The sequence below is a fragment of the Hydra vulgaris genome, chromosome 03 (assembly GCF_038396675.1).
Source record: "Hydra vulgaris chromosome 03, alternate assembly HydraT2T_AEP".
Lineage (NCBI taxonomy): Eukaryota > Metazoa > Cnidaria > Hydrozoa > Anthoathecata > Hydridae > Hydra > Hydra vulgaris.
Genome location: NC_088922.1, coordinates 60,979,275 through 60,997,476, shown reverse-complemented (window position 1 = coordinate 60,997,476; position 18,202 = coordinate 60,979,275). Strand labels below are relative to the sequence as shown.

The 18,202-nt window shown below is 28.1% G+C and overlaps 1 protein-coding gene and 1 long non-coding RNA gene across 4 annotated transcripts in view; one reads left to right on the top strand and one right to left on the bottom strand.

Moving 5' to 3' along the window:
* LOC136078320 (uncharacterized) overlaps positions 1-18,202 on the top strand; it is a 42,006-nt gene that overhangs the window by 10,544 nt on the left and 13,260 nt on the right. The window lies entirely within an intron of this gene.
* Positions 1-18,202, bottom strand: part of LOC100201161 (metabotropic glutamate receptor) — a 29,599-nt gene that overhangs the window by 3,967 nt on the left and 7,430 nt on the right. The window contains exon 1 of one of the 3 annotated variants that reach the window (XM_065793900.1): positions 10,539-10,632. The exons of the other annotated variants lie outside the window; for them this stretch is intronic. The gene's annotated coding sequence lies outside the window, so the exon portion shown is untranslated. Of the gene's footprint in view, positions 1-10,538; positions 10,633-18,202 lie in introns of those variants that run through there. 3 annotated transcript variants of the gene reach the window in all.

The window sequence follows — 18,202 nt, the reverse complement described above, 5'->3', positions numbered from 1 at the left end:
TTTTTTTCTCTCCGATAGGGCTTAATTATTTATGCCTTGAAGTGGCGAGTGGTTTCAATAAATAGAGCAATAACTACATCCTGCGCTAACAAATTATAGTCAACGAATGATTTAAACTCTATTGGCAAGGGATCTTTAGGTGAGGATATCTGAAATTTTAAATGTACCACTGACATTTTTATCAACGCTAAGTAAAATTAGAAGTAAAAGTAATTAATTATGTTAATGTGAATTGAAAGCAAAAAAAAAGGAATTGTTTGAAGAACAAATACTAAAATAGAATTGAATATCAGCTTCTGAATTGGAAATAGGAATAAAATTGTGAATTATTACCTAACAAAAGTTATTGAATATTAAAAAAATGTTAAATATAATGTACATTTATAACTTTGTTCGACAATTTATTTATAAATTTTAATTACTTGCTCTTATGTTGGCGCCCATGACTGACCACAAAGCTGGCTGCGTGCTCTTTGACATGTTTGCGATGGTTTGATTTTCCTTTATGTTTGACCTATGTATGACCCGTCAACATTACTTTAAACTATTTGTCCCAAAATAATTTAAATGCCTAAAGATTCAGAAGAAAAAACTTATCAATAACAAAATAACGAGTTTACAAATGTTATTGGCTTGTAGGACAGTTCTACATGAAAGTTCCCTATTTACTATAAAAATTTACAAATCTACATGTCTAATACAGGACAAGAAGAACGAGTACGCGTGTGACGCACTACTTGCCGTAAAAAATTCCGATAACTTAGTCGCGCCTCTTTAAAGATTACATAAAGATACGCAAAAAATTTTAAATGGAAATAGAGAAAATATGAAATGCAGGTACACAATTTTTGAAATGTAAAATTGATAAAATCGATTGTACATCTTCCTGAAATATTCGAGTACCAAAGATCCAGACAATAAGAGAATGCTTTGAACGCCGAATTACCACGGGCCAACGGAACCAAGTGAACATAATCAAGTAAAAAAATGACTAGAGATGAGAGTTTTTATAAAGCTAAACAAGTCTATATAATTGAAATTCAATAACATATTTTCTTTAAGTTACAAAAAAATCTATTGGCTGTTTTATAACAATTTGTTTACTTACATTACCTAATATTATTTTAAAAAATTGTTTTAACATTGTTGAAAGTTTTATAATAATAAGTTGAGATACTGTCAAAAATTGATTAAAATATGATAAAAATAATATTTGAATTAAGAACTGAAATAAAAAGTAAATTTATTTAAAATGCAAATTTTAATAAATTTTAAGTAGGTAAAAATAAAAAACAAAGAAAAAAACGAAACAAATAAAAACAAAATTAAAAAATAAAACTTCGAAAACGAAGAACTTTGAACATTGTTTATATGTCGTGCATTTATGTATATATAATGTATAATATGTATAAATGATTAATTGTATTTATTTTTTTGCATTTTTCTTTCCAACTTTTGAATTCATAAGTACTGAACTGAAAATAATTTTAAATATTTGAAGATTAAAAACAGAAATAAATAAAGAAAAAAAATTAAACCAATTCTTCAAGAACTGAATAAAAACTGAATTGAGATTATATTGAAATTAAATATCACTGGTGAGTTCTAAGTTTTTGGATACCGATTTACAATGCTTTTTAATAATCGAGTTAAACTTCTTTTTAGTTAAGTCCTATATTTTTCAAATGTAAGGAAGTTTTATTTATAGAGGGTCTTTTGATTTAGTTTGATTATTAATAGAGATTTTGCTGTTTTGTTGCTTTTCATTCAGAAATTGATGCTTTTATTTTTTCTCAATTATATCAATTGGAGACATAGTTTAATTTTGTACACTTTAGAAAATAAAGAAGAATGAAAAATTTTTTTTTGGATAAATACAAATATATATATATATATATATATATATATATATATATATATATATATATATATATATATATATATATATATATATATATATATATTATATATATATATATATATATATATATATATATATATATATATATATATATATATATAAATTAGTAAAAACACTTATCTAATTTTTACATGTCTTCAACAACTTGTTCCGAAATCCCTTCTCGAACAGTCGGCAACATTATATTAAAGCATAATTTGAACGGGACCATATCTAATATAGAAGGAGGAGGCTGTAAAAACAAATGATCTGCTACCATTGATAGAAGCATTATTTTACTTCAAAGTCAAGCAAAACAGAATTAAAGCTGCTCAAAAGGTTGCAGACAAAGTTAAAAACGACCACAAAATCATGATTTCAGCTCAAACTATCCAAAATAGAATCCAAAAGCAAGAAATTCAAGGTAGAATATGTTGCAAAAAAACTTTTTGACTCTAAGACATATGAAACAAAGATTATTATTTGCAAAAAAGTATGTTGATCAGACTATTGAGTATTGGAAGAAAGTAATTTGGGGTGATGAATCCAAATTTAACCTGATCTCATTGAATGGACAGCAAAAAGTTAGGCGAAAACAAGGCGAGGCATACATATTGAGTTGCATGAGAGGAACAGTAAAACACTGTGGTAGAAATGTCATTGTGTGGGGATCAATGGCGTGGTAAGTAGCTGGAAAATTGACTTTCATTGAATCAACAATGAACGCCAAGTCGTATATAGACATTTTAAAGCAAAATTTGAAGCCCTCAAAGTTTGAATCTCGTAAGTTTATGTTCGGAAATAACTTCCTCTTTCAACAAGTCAATGATCCAAAACATTCTGCCATAGCAACAAAGAAATAATTTCTAAAGAATTGTATTAATGTGATGGAATGGCCTGCCCAGCGCTCTGATATTAATCCGATTTAGCATTAGTGATACATTCTAGACCGGAAAACTTGAGATTGAGCTTACAGAAACCAAAATGATCTAAAAGCAGCCATAGTTGAAGCATGGGAGAAAATAACTCCAGAAGAAACCATATCTCTAGTCGGCTGTGAAGAAAGGAGATGCTGTCTCCACAAACACTTTATAAGTATCAATACATTATTTATATATACTTTTTTGTTTGATTTTTTGTTTTTGTTTTAAAATGGATGATAATTTAGTAAATAAACTTTGTGATAAAATTGTCAGTATTTGTGATAATGACTCAGTCAGTATATATTTCAATCTAAAATCATTAGAAAGCAAATACTATTGAATTTCTGATTCTAAACTTTATCTTCAACAAAATAAAAATACATTTTCAATTTTAAATAATAATATTCGAAGTATAAATAAAAATTTTGAAAAGTCACGGTTTTAAAATAATTTGTCTTACAGAGACCTGGTGTAAAAATGACAAACATAATTTGAAATTTAAAGTAACAAATTACGTATAAAAATTACTTGTCGAACAGAAAACAATACGTTCAATGTGATAATATAGAAAAACCAAAAATGCTATAATTTGTGGAGTTCCATAGAGTTCTATATTAGCACCTTTACTTTTCTTACTTTACATTAATGATTTATCTTCATCATCAAAATTATTAAATTTCATTATATTTGCAGATAACACTAATCTTTTTTATTCTCATAAAAATAATAAAACACTTTTTAAAGTAGTCAATGAAGAACTAAATAAAGTAAATGAATGGTTTATATGCAACAAACTGTCATTAAATATTCAAAAAAAAAAATTTCTCTTTTCCACAAACCCGTCTACCGGTTTATATGCAACAAACTGTCTTTAAATATTCAAAAAAAATACCACTTATTTTATTCAATCTCCAAATTAATAAAAATTAATTCCGGTAATTTTTTAGGAGTGAATTTTGTTAAAAATCTATCATGGAAACAGCATATAAACTCTATTTAAAAAAATCTCAAAAAACATTGACATGACCAATCGAGCAAAGCCATTTTTAAATTTTAGGTCCTTAAAAAATTTATATTTTTCTTTTATACATATTTATTTAACTTACGGCAATATTGTATGAGCAAGTATTAATCACACCTAATGGTATTATGAATAATACGTTACCAACAGAATAAAATACTCTGGAAATTGATGGTAGTCATAGGCTACTGTAAACAATAAAGGGTTAAAGAATAATCTATAAAACCTTCGTTTTTTAGTATTAAAAAAAAATTGATAATAATAACTAAGTTTACATGAAAAATATAAAAGATTAATTCAAGATGTTAGGATTTTGTCTGAATAGTCTTTTTCAATAAACTATCGGGAAAGCCATATTCAGATTAATTTTTTTTAAGTCTTAAAATATTTTTTCCTGTAATGTAAACCATGGTTAGCTATCATACCATTTGAGATGTGCGTTGCTAACTTATCTTTTATATTAATCTGGTATTCAAACTTATCTTTAATATTATTCTGGATATTTTGTCTTTTGAACTGGTTGTCTTTAAGCTGAAAAAAACGTTTTAATGGACAACGCATTAAAAGACTTCTAACGTGTACCTGTTCTAAATTAGGTGTAAATGGTGTACCAGTTTTAAATTAGATGTAACATACTTTCTGCTTCCATCATTTTGTTTATAATTTGTGAGCATACTTAAACTAAGAACTGAAATATTTTCACAATTGTATCAATTTAATAGTATTATTCAAGCATAAATACGGCTTTGGTGTTGCAATGCTTATTCAAAATTTTATGATTACAACAGATAAGTACAAAAGGTACAAAAATTTATCATTACAACAGATAAGTATAAAAGATACAAAATTTTATCATTACAACAGATAAGTACAAAAGATACAAAATTTTATCATTGCAACAGATAAGTACAAAAGATACAAAATTTTATCATTACAACAGATAAGTACAAAAGATACAAAATTTTATCATTACAACAGATAAGTACAAAAGATACAAAATTTTATCATTACAACAGATAAGTACAAAAGATACAAAATTTTATCATTACAACAGATAAGTACAAAAGATACAAAATTTTATCATTACAACAGATAAGTACAAAAGATACAAAATTTTATCATTACAACAGATAAGTTACCATAATATAGTTTTACCATAATATAGTTATATTAGATGGAATTAAACACTGATAATTTAAAAGTAATTGAATGCATATTTATGTGAAATACCTTCACTAGGTACTTATATGGATGCAAGAGTTTGTACAAATAAAATAATACGGATTTTAGGTGCTCGTACTGAAGCGCTCTTTATTAGAATTTCATAAATAGTTTCAAGTTTTAAATAAGTTAAACTAAATAACTAAATAATAAAACAAAACAAGTAACAAAAATAGTAACAAAAAGGTTAACCTTGGCATATCTAAGGGTAATAACACTAAACTATTTTTAAACAAAAAAATGCTACTTGGTCCAAAATTACCTCCAGAGCGAATGCTGCATACTTCCTTTTTTCCTCATCTAAAGGAAAATCTTTGCAATTTTCAAAATTGCAAGTTTGAAAAGTTTTTTTTCAAAACAAAATGACGTCTTTGATTTTCTTACTATTTTTCAAAATTGTTTAAAACAACAATTGCCATTGCAATTACTTGTAATTATGCTAGAAATGTTTAACTGTTTAAAACAACAATTGCCATTGCAATTATTTGTAATTATGTTAGAAATGTTTAACTGTTTAAAACAACAATTGCCATTGCAATTATTTGTAATTATGTTAGAGCAACTTTTTTTAGGCAATTAGTTAATTCGAATAAAGTACATTTACACTATCAAAACAAACATATTCTGCACTTATCACAAATCTCTTTTCTCAAGAAATCTTTGTTGGGATGAGTATTTGATGATGATTTAGATAACGATTTGAAGATAATTAGGATCAGCTTGTATTTGATTTATGTGCTACTATCATGACTTTAAAGTGAATCATTAGAGCGTAGATTATAGAAAATACAGACAGATAAACAGAGGTAGATTTTCAATAATTTTATCGTAAGGTTAAGAAGTTAAGGTAGGGTTAGCTATAAGTTCAATGTTCAGAAATTGTTATAGAATATCAGTTTTTAGTTAAAGAGAAAGTGAACTTTTGAGTGAAAGACTTAAGTAACAACCCTAAAGAACAACCCTATAGAACAGTCTTAAAGAATTACCCTAATTAAACAATTAATGTCAACTAATAACAATACTAAATTTAAATTCAAACAGGTTTCTTGCTGAATAAAATTTCTCATCTGAAACAGGTTGAAGCAACCACTGCTTTTCATGTAGCAAAAAATAATAAAGAAAAAAAGTCAAATTGAGTTGAAGCATGTCAATGTTTGTTACTGATACAGGCAATATTTTTATTAGTTTTTAAATATGTATCTACCTTATACTACTTCAACAAGGTTTATTTTTACTTTAGTTAAAAATTTTGCATTTAGATGTATCGCACTTAAAAATAATGTTTGAAATTTAATTACTGTATAAAGTGGTAAGGCTTTTAAAGTGTGCATTATTTTCGATTTACACAAAGAATAGAGGTTTCTGTTTGCTTTTAAAATTATAACTATTGTCTTTTTCAACAATAAATAAAAGCTAATCAAAGCCAAAGCATAAAAAGATGCTGCTAAAAGTTATAAAAGTAAATAGAGAGAAAAAAAAAACTAAATGTATAATAATTAGGTAAAAACATAAAGACAGATAAAAACGTAAAAAAAAAAAAGTTCAAACCTTAACCTCAAAAAAATACTTGTATTATATATTTTTATAGCACAGGGAATTAACCCAGGGAATTAACAATGAAATTAAAAATGCATGTTTTTTTTTAATGCTTTTACTTCTTTTTATCTATTATTTTTCATCCTAATGTTAACACAAACCACAAGAACGTTTTCTCAAACTCGTCCAGTAGAAAAATTTTTTATCCAGTAGAAATTAACTATTAGTAACGTTTAGGCTTTTCTTTTGAGACTTTTCTAACAGAAAAATGCTGATTTTGTGAAAACGAGCAAAATGTTTATCACTACTAAGAATGTTGATGGGTCGGGTCTGGGTTAGTTATTTACGGACCTGACTTGTGAAAATGATACTTACATTCACATCTTGTTTTATTTTTTTTTTACCTGAATTATTACTAAGATTGATTTCATTGTAATACATCATATCAGGAGGTATATTAGTTACTTCACTTGATAAATTTTTAAAGCAATCATCAATCACAACTATTCTCATTTCTACTTTCTTGCACTTGTGGTTAAATCTTACAAATCTTAATGTTACTTAGTGTTACTTACAAATCTAAGTTTTACTTGTCAACCTTAGTGTTAGGTATGCATGCTTTTGTATATTTTTTAAAAGCTTAAAACCAATTTTCATCTAAAAAATCATATTATTGAACTGATTGTTTTAGATTAAATATCTTTTTAAGATAAAAATTTTATTGCATTAGCCTTAAACATATATTTTTCTGTAGATAATGGTATTGTCGGACACCATACTACACCTTACAAAAAAAGGAATGGAAAATGAAAGAAGTTATTTTGACTTATAAAAAATTTATAATAAAAAAAAATAGATCAAAAGATTTAAAACAACGACAAAATCAACAACAAATATATAAGTATATATATATATATATATATATATGTATATATATATGTATATATATATGTATATATATATATGTATATATATATATATGTATATATATGTATATATATATATGTATATATATATATATATATATGCATATATATATATATATATATATATATACATATATATAAATATATATATATATATATATGTATATATATATATGTATATATATATATATATATACATATATATATATATATATATATATATGTGTATATATATATATATATGTATATTATGTATATATATATATATATAATATATATATATATATATATATATATATATATATATATATATATATATATATATATATATATATATATATATATATATGTATGTTTTTTTTTTTAAATTTTCTTTTGCTGTAAATTCATGGCCAGTTTTATTTTTTATCAAGAAATAGTTCTCTCTTTTATTGTCTGCGTAATTGGTCCTCTTCCATATTGGATGAAAGACCTAATAATTCAGTAGCTTCTATTTCAATTTTTTCAAAGTCTTGTCTGAAGTTATCGATAAAGGCTTCCAAAGACAAAGTAATTTGGATTCCTTCTTTAAATCACATTCGTTTGATTAAAGTGATTACTCGTAGAAGTAGTGGCAAAATTGTGTTTCATATAACTGTCATTAAAACAAATTCGTACTTATCTATTTTTTTCCTAAAGTAACTTCGTTTTTAACAGATTGACTCAATTTTTCTTCTTTTGAATTGCAAATTTCGTTTAATGCTTCTTTTATGTTATTGTAACCAAGTTTCACAGCCAATACAGCATCTGCCCTTGCTGACCATTTTGTATTTGAAATCCTTTTAACTGTGAGGAAATGTTTATATATTTCTAATCTATTATTCATAATTTGCCAGCGACTGGTAGGAGATGAAAAAAACGTAAATAGGTTTTTTACAATTATAAAAATTAAAATGCAGAATCACTTTCTTCTGCAGCGGAATTCAACTAAATTTAGAGAATGATCAGTACATAGAATAAAAACTGCATATGGGCTACGTTCTTTTATACGAGCTTTTAAACGTGAATATTTACAAAATTATTATTATTGACATATTAGCAGCATTGTCAAGTGTTTGTCTTCAACAAATCATAATACGCAACCCATATTTTATTAATATTTTCAATAGTTCTTGCTCCCAATATGACGAATTATGTTTATCTATGGGAATAAGTTCCAAAATTCTTTTCTCTATACTACCAAGTGAAGAAACATATCTTATAACAAATGTTAATTGATCATTATGTAAAATGTCGGGAGTCTAACTAACAATTATGCTGTAATATTTGGCGGTTTTTATTTTTATTTTTTTGGTTTGTTTTAATAACATAATTAATCATAACACCCCTTAGTTTTATTGGCCATAAGGCTATGTCATCTATTACTTCAGTTTTGAAGTCGAAACAGCTTTTTGACTTGTCCTGAGAACTTAAACGCTATTCTTAACCGCTTGAAACCAATTAGTTTTTCTTTTGTGTTTTCTGCATTAACTACTTTTTGAGAAATGGTTGCAATTGATGGCAATACAAAATTAGCTGATGTAGATGTTGAAAATCAATCATTAACACTCAAATATTTATGAATCGCATTTTTTTGGCTTTCAGCAACTTCACAATGTTTGTTAATTTGCTCCATTTCTCTGCGCCGCTTTGATATCTTTTCATGTTTGCTTGCTATAAAAGTATTTTGAAAAGCACAGCCTCGCTTTGAAAAATCTTTGTTTTCCTGTGGAAAAATTTATGAAAAAATGCACTGGAGTCTTAATACATAATACAGTCTTGTCACATGTAAAAAACTGTATTATTGCATAATTTATGCCATAATAAAGCGTTCGTTGTCACGGATGAGTGGAAAAATTTTTGAATGATAATTATTGACGTACGCCTTTACAAAGAAAATATAAATGGATACGCAGATAAATATAAAAAAAGAAAACTAAAAACATTTTACTTTTTGAAATCCAGAAAAAAATCAAAAGTGTTTGCAGTCTCTTCCTGTTTATCTCATAAGTTTTGTTTTTAAAATATAATACAAGTGTTATTAAACAATGTTTAAGAAAAAACTTTAGCACAATCGGCCTTTTTGGGGCCACTCATTAAGTTGGGACCCCCCACAAGCTTGGAGTCCTCGAGCAACTTAGTCCGTGTACATTTTAATCCCCCAGTATATATATATATATATATATATATATATATATATATATATATATATATATATATATATATATATATATATATATATATATATATATATTTATTTGAGAAAATGTACCAACCACAGTACGGCACTAACATGACGACTAGTAACTACTAGTACAGAAAATTGGTGCATATTAATAATACTTAGTATCATTGTCTAACCAAGTCAGTGCGTATTACAATCACGGATGCGTTTCGCCCTCTGGGGCTCATCATCATCTGGGGCTCAGCTCAAGGTGAGCTGGTGTGTTTACACACCTTCGGTATCACATCATCACGCTGATGAGCCCCAGAGGGCGAAACGCGTCCGTGATTGTGATACGCACTGACTTGGTTAGACAATGATACTACGTATTATATATATATTTATATATTTATGTATATATATTTACACATATGTAATATATATATATATATATATATATATATGATTAATTTATGTTTAGTCATATTGATATTGTTTTGTGGTTGACTATTTTTTATTATAATAGTTTTATTTAGATATCACTTTTTACTAAACCTGCATTTTTTTAAATAACATCTTTAAATTAGTAGATTAATGATATTTAATCTTATTCTTTAATACTCAAATATTCTTTAATACTTAAATACTTTAATATTGATCTATGTCTTTTAAAACTGCATGTCCAAGTTAATAAAAAAATTTTTAAACGTTTTTTAATGCGTTATGTAGCTGTTCTAAAGAATAGACAACATATTTTTTGCAAATACAAGTTATATATATTTTGAATAACTTCTAGATTTAAACTAAAAATTAAAAATTTTCACATTACCTGATTTAGTAATGTAAAACAAACTTTTATACTAAATTTTAATTACATTGCAAAAATCTTTTAATTTCTCATTACAACACTACCATAAAACTATTACATTATTAAAGTTATGCACAAAACTATTACATCACCAAAGTTACGCACAAAACTAATACATTATTAAAATTATTCATAAAATTATTAGATTATTAAAATTATACACAAACCATCTATAACGTAACAATATAACAAAGCTATCATAAACCAACAATATTTCATAACAGTTTTTTTTGGCGAGGTGACTCTAACCATAATAACATTACCAGCAAACTCAATGCATTTCACTCAGCTTACAACGCGGAGTGACTAACATTGTTTTATGCGGCTTTTTGATAAAACTGTTAGTTCTTATGAAAGAGACCTTTGTAAATAAATAAAAAATACTAGACCATATACACACCACTTTTTAAAAAATGGTGTGTTTTGGTCCACTTTTAATTACACACCATTAAAATAGTGTGTGTTTGGCGCCTCGTTAAAAGAAAACTTTTATTTTCAAACTTTCGCATTCTTTTAATGTTTTTGACCATATGATACTGAATACTAGGGTAGAGTGGGGTATATAGGGACACATAAGAAACAAATGCTAGTTGAGGATAAACTAACCATAGTGAACACTATTTTTTATAAGTTTCCTAAAATCATTGATATAAAAAAACGAAAAAATAAAAAAAAAATTTCTGAAAATAAGCTATGACGACCAAAGCAACGAAACTCTAGACTACCAAATTTCTACATTTTGCAAGTAGGTGGGGCAAAGCCGGACAGTTAAAAAGCAGCAGTTATTCTTTATTTGTAAAGATTTAAAAGTGATAACAAATGAATGCATTTTATCATTTAAATATGTTCAGACATTAAAATCTCAACCATTTAATTACACGCCCACACAGCCAAACACTACAAAAAAAGGAATAACAACTAAAATAAAAAAAAACTTTTTTGTGTTTCATTCTAAAATACTCTTAAACAACCAAACTTAAGAAATTGTTCTAAAATTTAAGAAGATGCAAAACTAGTATATATGATTAAATTAGTAACTACTACTAAATTTAAAAATAAACAAAAAATATTTTGGATCACATAAATTACACAAAAAATATCCAAAAATTTTACCAAATAACATATTATTTGGTAATATTATACCAAATACCAAATAATATATTATTTGGTAACATTTTTGATGAGCTGGCTTATTAGCATGATATGCCAATGCAGAGCAAATTTAAATATACCATATGTATCAGCAGCATTTCGGATTTTAAGCTCCTTTTTGTTCACAACTAAAACTGCTTTCTTATATAATTTCTTACTATCGTTGTTTACATTAAACACTAATAACAATCGAAGTTATAAAATAACAAATAACAATCGAAGTTATAAAATAATAATATAGTTATAAAATTTTCTTTGAATTTATTACTAACATTGCTTTTCTAAATAATGAAAATAATAATTTAGATTAAAAATTATCAAAATAATAATTTAGATTAAAAATTATCAAACTATAGACAAAATAATAGTCAATTAAATAAATAACTTGTTGTCCCAATATGTCCCACAAAAGCTATTTTACTCAAATTAAAATTATTCAAAAAGCTCAATTCCAAATATTTTTTTAAATCCAGATTCTAAAAGAGGATAATAAATATTGTCTGAAAAATATAAATTTTTTATAAATAAAGCAATTTAGCTATAGTTTAAGATAAATCTTTTGTCGTTGTATCGGTTAAGAAAATAAGCAAATTTTATTTTTTGCAAACCTACTGATGCATTTCGGTTATTCTAAACTTTTCGGTTATATATATCGCTTATTCTAAATTCGGTTATTCTAAACTTTTCGGTTATATATCGCTTATTCTAAACATTTCGGTTATTCTAAAATTAATTTTTTCTTACAATAATGAAGCCCATTAATTTGAAATCTTATGTCAAAAAAATTTTAGAGAAAAAATAGTTCTTAGCTGAGATACAAGGCTTCAGGCATAACTGTCCCGTTAGGTTTACTAAACATAAGTTTAAGGTTTACTAAACATAAGTGCGCATAAACTAATATATATAAAACTACTACTTAAGCTCAAAATTACCAGTCTAAACATTAAATATAAAAATAAAAGAATCAATGTTCAGTATCACATGGTCAAAAACATTAAAAAAAAGTCTGATAATAAACAGCTATTTTGTTAACAAACAGTTTGATAACAGTCGCGATAATATTTTGAACCTTGTTGGTTTCAAAAAAAAATCTTACAATATAAAATATTGTAAGATACTTTGCTGACCAAGGCATAATTCCAACAAACGATCTAGTCATTAAATAATAACAGTTAAATAGTTTTGAAGGAGTAATTTCTGAATGAGAAAAAATTTTTCATTTTTCCATTTTTTTAATAGAAAAAAATTGTCGGCCAATATCGGACTTGCGCAAAATATTTGACCTACATAATATAAAAATGTTGCTAAGCTAAAAAACCCAGACCGAAGATTAATTTTTTTCTTATTTTAAAACCTCATAAAAATTCCGATAGCTTATCGGAATTTTTAAGAGGTTTTAAAAGGAAATTTTTAAACGTTTCCCAGTGACCCTAATGAATTCACTCGTTTGTTTATAGTTGTTTTATTAACATATGACTGCGAATTTATTATTTACATATATCATCCTTCTTAAATAAAATTCAGAAGCACAAAATATTATATTATTAACTTTAAATACATGTAATTATGTTGGAATAGTTTTCCAATACCTTCACCTCACGAATACCGCATTATTACAAATACATTAGTGTTAATATTAAAATACAACCGCTAATTGTTTGCTAGTATCTTGGAAGACGTTGTTCACAACACACTCCCCCGATTAAAGCTGAGACTTCGGCTTTAATCAACCATCTTGTCTTCCATGATGCAACTGATTTTTTGTCTTGCATTTAATATCACTTTTTCTCTAATTTCCACGTTCTTTTTATATTCATTTATTCTCTCTGCCTCATAACCGATTTCCAGGTCATATACCAATTGAATTGGTCGTTCAATCACATAACCGTTTCATAATCGTATTTTTAAGCCACGTGTAATTCCGTCTTTTCCTTTGATTTCGCTTTCAACTCGACCAATATTGAGAAGTGCTTTGTTTTTCACATCCTCTTTAATAAGCACTACGCTTCCAACAACTGGCAGTTTTACGTTACTTACCTTATTCCTTGCTTTTTGTTGTTCTTCCATTGCACGAAAAATTCGCTCACCCATCTTTTTCTCCGATGGGTCTTACAGTTTTTCACAAACTTGGCTCTCCGTATTGCACATTTCCATTTTGTTATTAAATCAACATTTTTTTAAGCAATACCGCAGGTTTTCCCCTCATTTACGTTTGGTGTCAATACTTGATTGTCGAACAGGTCACCTTGGTAACAAAGTGGCCTATTGTTCATAGAGCATTCAACATCCAATTTGCAAGATTCTCGTTGTTCTTAAGAGTAAGTAAGCACTTCCCTGTTGCCACAAATGTTTTCGCATTGTCACTAATTATCATCTGAGGTGGTCCTTTCCTTGCAACAAACTCTTTTAAAATTTTCTGAAATTCTACTGCTAATAGGCCATGACAAAGTTTAAGATAGACGGCTCTTGTGCTTGCGCATGTAAACAGTGCAACGTACCATTTTTTAATCGAATTTTTTGGTACTTTATACTCTAACTGTCCAGCAAAATTAACACTGCTAACCGCAAATGGTTCAACATAGTCAGTTCTAAAGTGCGGTAGCATTGCTTTTGTTGGTGGTAACGGAGGCTTCACTCTGTAACTCTTACACAAATTGCAACCATGAATAACTTTTTTTACGGCGACTCTCAAATTTGGTATCGAGAATCTTTCTCTTATGCTACCCATGGTATCTCCGACTCTTCCGTGTAAGGTTTTGGTGTGATGATGCTCAATAATTCGTAGAGTTAATAAGAATCCTTTTGGTATAAATATTGGGTTATACTCGGTGACTCTTCCATGACACCTCCGAAGATGCTTTTTATCCTGCTTAAGTTCCACATTGGCTTTTAGCACAACAGATCCTTGCAGGTGTTTAATATTGAACGTTTCCGCTTCTATCATCTCTTCTGTTTTTATTGGTCCAACTCTTTTTTCTTTATTGCGACAATTGTAAATGAACCTTTTTATAAATGAAAATACCCTTAAAATCTTCCAATAATTATATTTATTCCAAAATTCTTCAATTTTTTCTTCTGTTACCATACAGACGTTCTCCTTTACAGCACATAATGTGCTATATGAATCATCAAATATTCCCGATTGGTTTGGCCAATTTTCTTTAGGACTCAACCATATTGAACCATTGAACCACAAGCTTCACAACTTCTCCGTACTCACTCCTCTTGTTACAAGATCGGTAAGGTTTTCTTTTGTCGGGACATAAAGCCATTTTACTTCTACATTTAATAAGATCTGCTGAACTCGGTTTTTTATAAACTGTGACCAACTGTAAAGTTGGTCACAGTTTATAAAAAACCGAGTTAACCAGTAAAGTACAGCAGTGCTGTCAATCCAATTAAAAACTTTATTAATATTATACTTGAATGTTTTCCTGACATGGTACATCAACTTGCTTAAGGTATGTGCAGCTAATAGCTCGAGTCTTGGAATACCTACATCCTTTGGTGCAATCCATGCTTTTGCTACAAGTAAGTTGCTTATTTTTGAATTTTGGAGGCTCGTTACAACATAAATGCATGCACATACTTCCAATTTACTTGCATCTGAAAATCCGTGGAGCTCTAGTTCAATAGCTCTTCCAGACACAACACACCGAGGAACCAAAATAGTCCTTTTGTTGCTTATTGCCTTGATATAAGTTTGCCATTCTTCCAAAATTTCCTTCGATATTTAATAATGCCATCAAACTTTTTAATAAGCATTGTTGACTAAACAATATTTTTCAGTGATTAACACAGGTGCACTAAATCCCAATACGTAAAAAACACTGTTGATTGTGAATAGAATTTTTTTTTTAGTAAAAACTTCTTTATTTCCGTTATTGATGCAAGTAGTAAATTAAATTGACAATCGATCCGTTTACTTGTTGCAAGGATGTCTAAGTATTTTTGTTGATTTGTCTTCAACATTATTTTTCAATTTTCTTACGTTGCCATCTCATTTGTGCAATTAAAATCCAGCTTCGTTCAAGATTTCTGTTGATTCATATTTAAATCTGACAAGCTCTTATTCCGTTTTTCCACACGCTTGCAGATCATCGACATAAGTATCTTCTTCCAAGGCAGCCATTGTTTTTGGATAAATATCCTTGTATTTTAATATATGTTTTGTAATGGTAGCGCCGAGAATGTAAGGACTTGAACCGGAACTAAAAATTACCCTTAAATCGTAACTCCATTAATTTCTTTTTCTTCAAGTATTCATACCAAATTAATTGTTGTGCGTCTCTAACCATTTAGTGAATACAAATTTGCAGGACTGCTTTCTTAATATCAGCTAAAACGCAGACTTCGTTCATCCGATTTTGTATTAGAATGTCATAAATTAGGGGTTGTAGCAATAGTCCTACTTCCAGACAATCGTTCAAAGTAGATGAAAGAACATCTTTTTTTGTTGAAAAATCATAAACAACTCGCATTTTTGTTGACTCAGCATTATCCTTGATTACAGCTTGATAAGAAATGTAGTGAACAATTTCTCCCGTAGGTGTTTCTGGTACTGTACTTCCAGTATTCCCTCATTGATCTGTTCAATCATTATTTCATTATACTGCTCTAGTTTGTTAAGTTTTTCCAATCGAATTGTTGTACTTTTTAATCTTTTAATAACCAGATCTCTGTTATTTGGCAGTTTACCAACATCTTTTTTCCATGGCATTCTAATTTCATAATAGCCTTCTTTTGTTTGGTGTAGCTTCTCGCTAAAGTCTTGATGGAACATTGGTTAACTGTTTGTGTCTGACAATCCGAGTACTTCAAGACTACACATTTGCTTGAACTCATCACAACCAATTTTTAACAAAAAACCCTTTTCAATTCCAGAACTTAATTCCATTTGTCTTCCAGAAAGAGTCCATCCAAACATAGTTAATTTAGCTCCGGGATCTTTATCCGGATTTTTTCAGAGAACCACCGGTTCGGTAGTTTTAATTCGTTGATAATCAGCAGCACCAAGTATTAGATGAACAGGTTGTATTTCATTAATCTCTTCATCATTGCTAAATTTCAGTCTCCTCAGTCTCGCAAATTGCTTTTTTACCTCCTTGATCATATGATTGGTTAAGAAGGTCAGTATTTCCTTTTCTGCATTTATGCATTCAATCTTGATGCAAAATTCCGGTATTGTTATTGATTCCAGCGTAACATTATATATTTCCACACGCTCATTTACCATTCCATATAGTTGTTCGATAGTTTTATGTTCCCTTCGTGTAGGTTTTAACTTCAGTTTTGTTATCAAGCTTGTACACATATAAGAACTTCCTGCACCAGTGTCTAACTTTATCCTCGCTTTTTCACCATTTACCTTTGTCATTACTGTCGGGTGAACAGTTGTACTTGCATTAAACATCCTTCCCATGGTTTCTTTTTTACTTTCCATTTTATCGTCTAATATTGCATTCATATTTTGACAAATTGACGTGTGATATTTTTTGTAACACTTTCTGCATCCTCTTGATTGACAATTTGCCGCGGAATGTTCATAACCAATGCAGTTGTAACATAATTTTTTTTTTTTAAAAAATGTCCTTGTAGATACATTCATGTCTACCAACACTTGTCATCATCGATTTATTATAATTACCACTATTGTGTTGCTTGAATGCAGTGATTCGGTTTTCATAAGACCTTGACTGTACGTTTGCGTTCTTTTTATCGTATTTTATTTGTTTCTTTCTATGTATTTTTGTATCTTTTCGACGAGTTGCTCCAGTCCCCATTCTTCCCATCTATCTATGTTATCGTTATGTGTGAGTATTTCACAAACCAATCTAAGTTTATCCATTAATGAATACACAAATGATTGAGCAGTTTGTAGTTTTTGCATTGTTTTTAATGTTCCAACTGTTCTTGCACGTTTATTATAAAATTCGTGAACTTCTTTGATTTTGTGCGTTTTGTGTATAGCTGTCATTCCTTCAAGATCTTTAATCAACGCTTTGCGAGTTCAAATATCTTTTCCATAAGTGTCTTTTAATATACGCTTTGCTTCTTCGTATCCTTCCAATGAGTGTGGTAAACCAAGTATGTCCTCTCTGGGTTTTCCTTCGACGAGTTCCATTAAGTAATTGAATTTGCTGATGTTTGATATGTTAGAGCTATCGACTTCCACAATGAATTGATTACAAAATCTTAACCAGTCTTTATAATCACCATCAAATTTTGTAATAGTATACTTTTGAAGCTTAACGGATCGCTGAGCAGCTTCATTATCGTTTCCAACAGATTTACGCAATGTTTCTTTTATTATTAGTTTCTTTAGGTACCATTCTTCTTCGTTTTGAAGTTTTCGCAATGAAGCTTGTTCCGCTTCTTTTTGAATTGTTAACTAGTGTTCCATAAATCTCATACTCAAATCGTTTGTCGTATTCGTTTTTGTTTAATATATCCAATTTGTTTACCATTTCGTT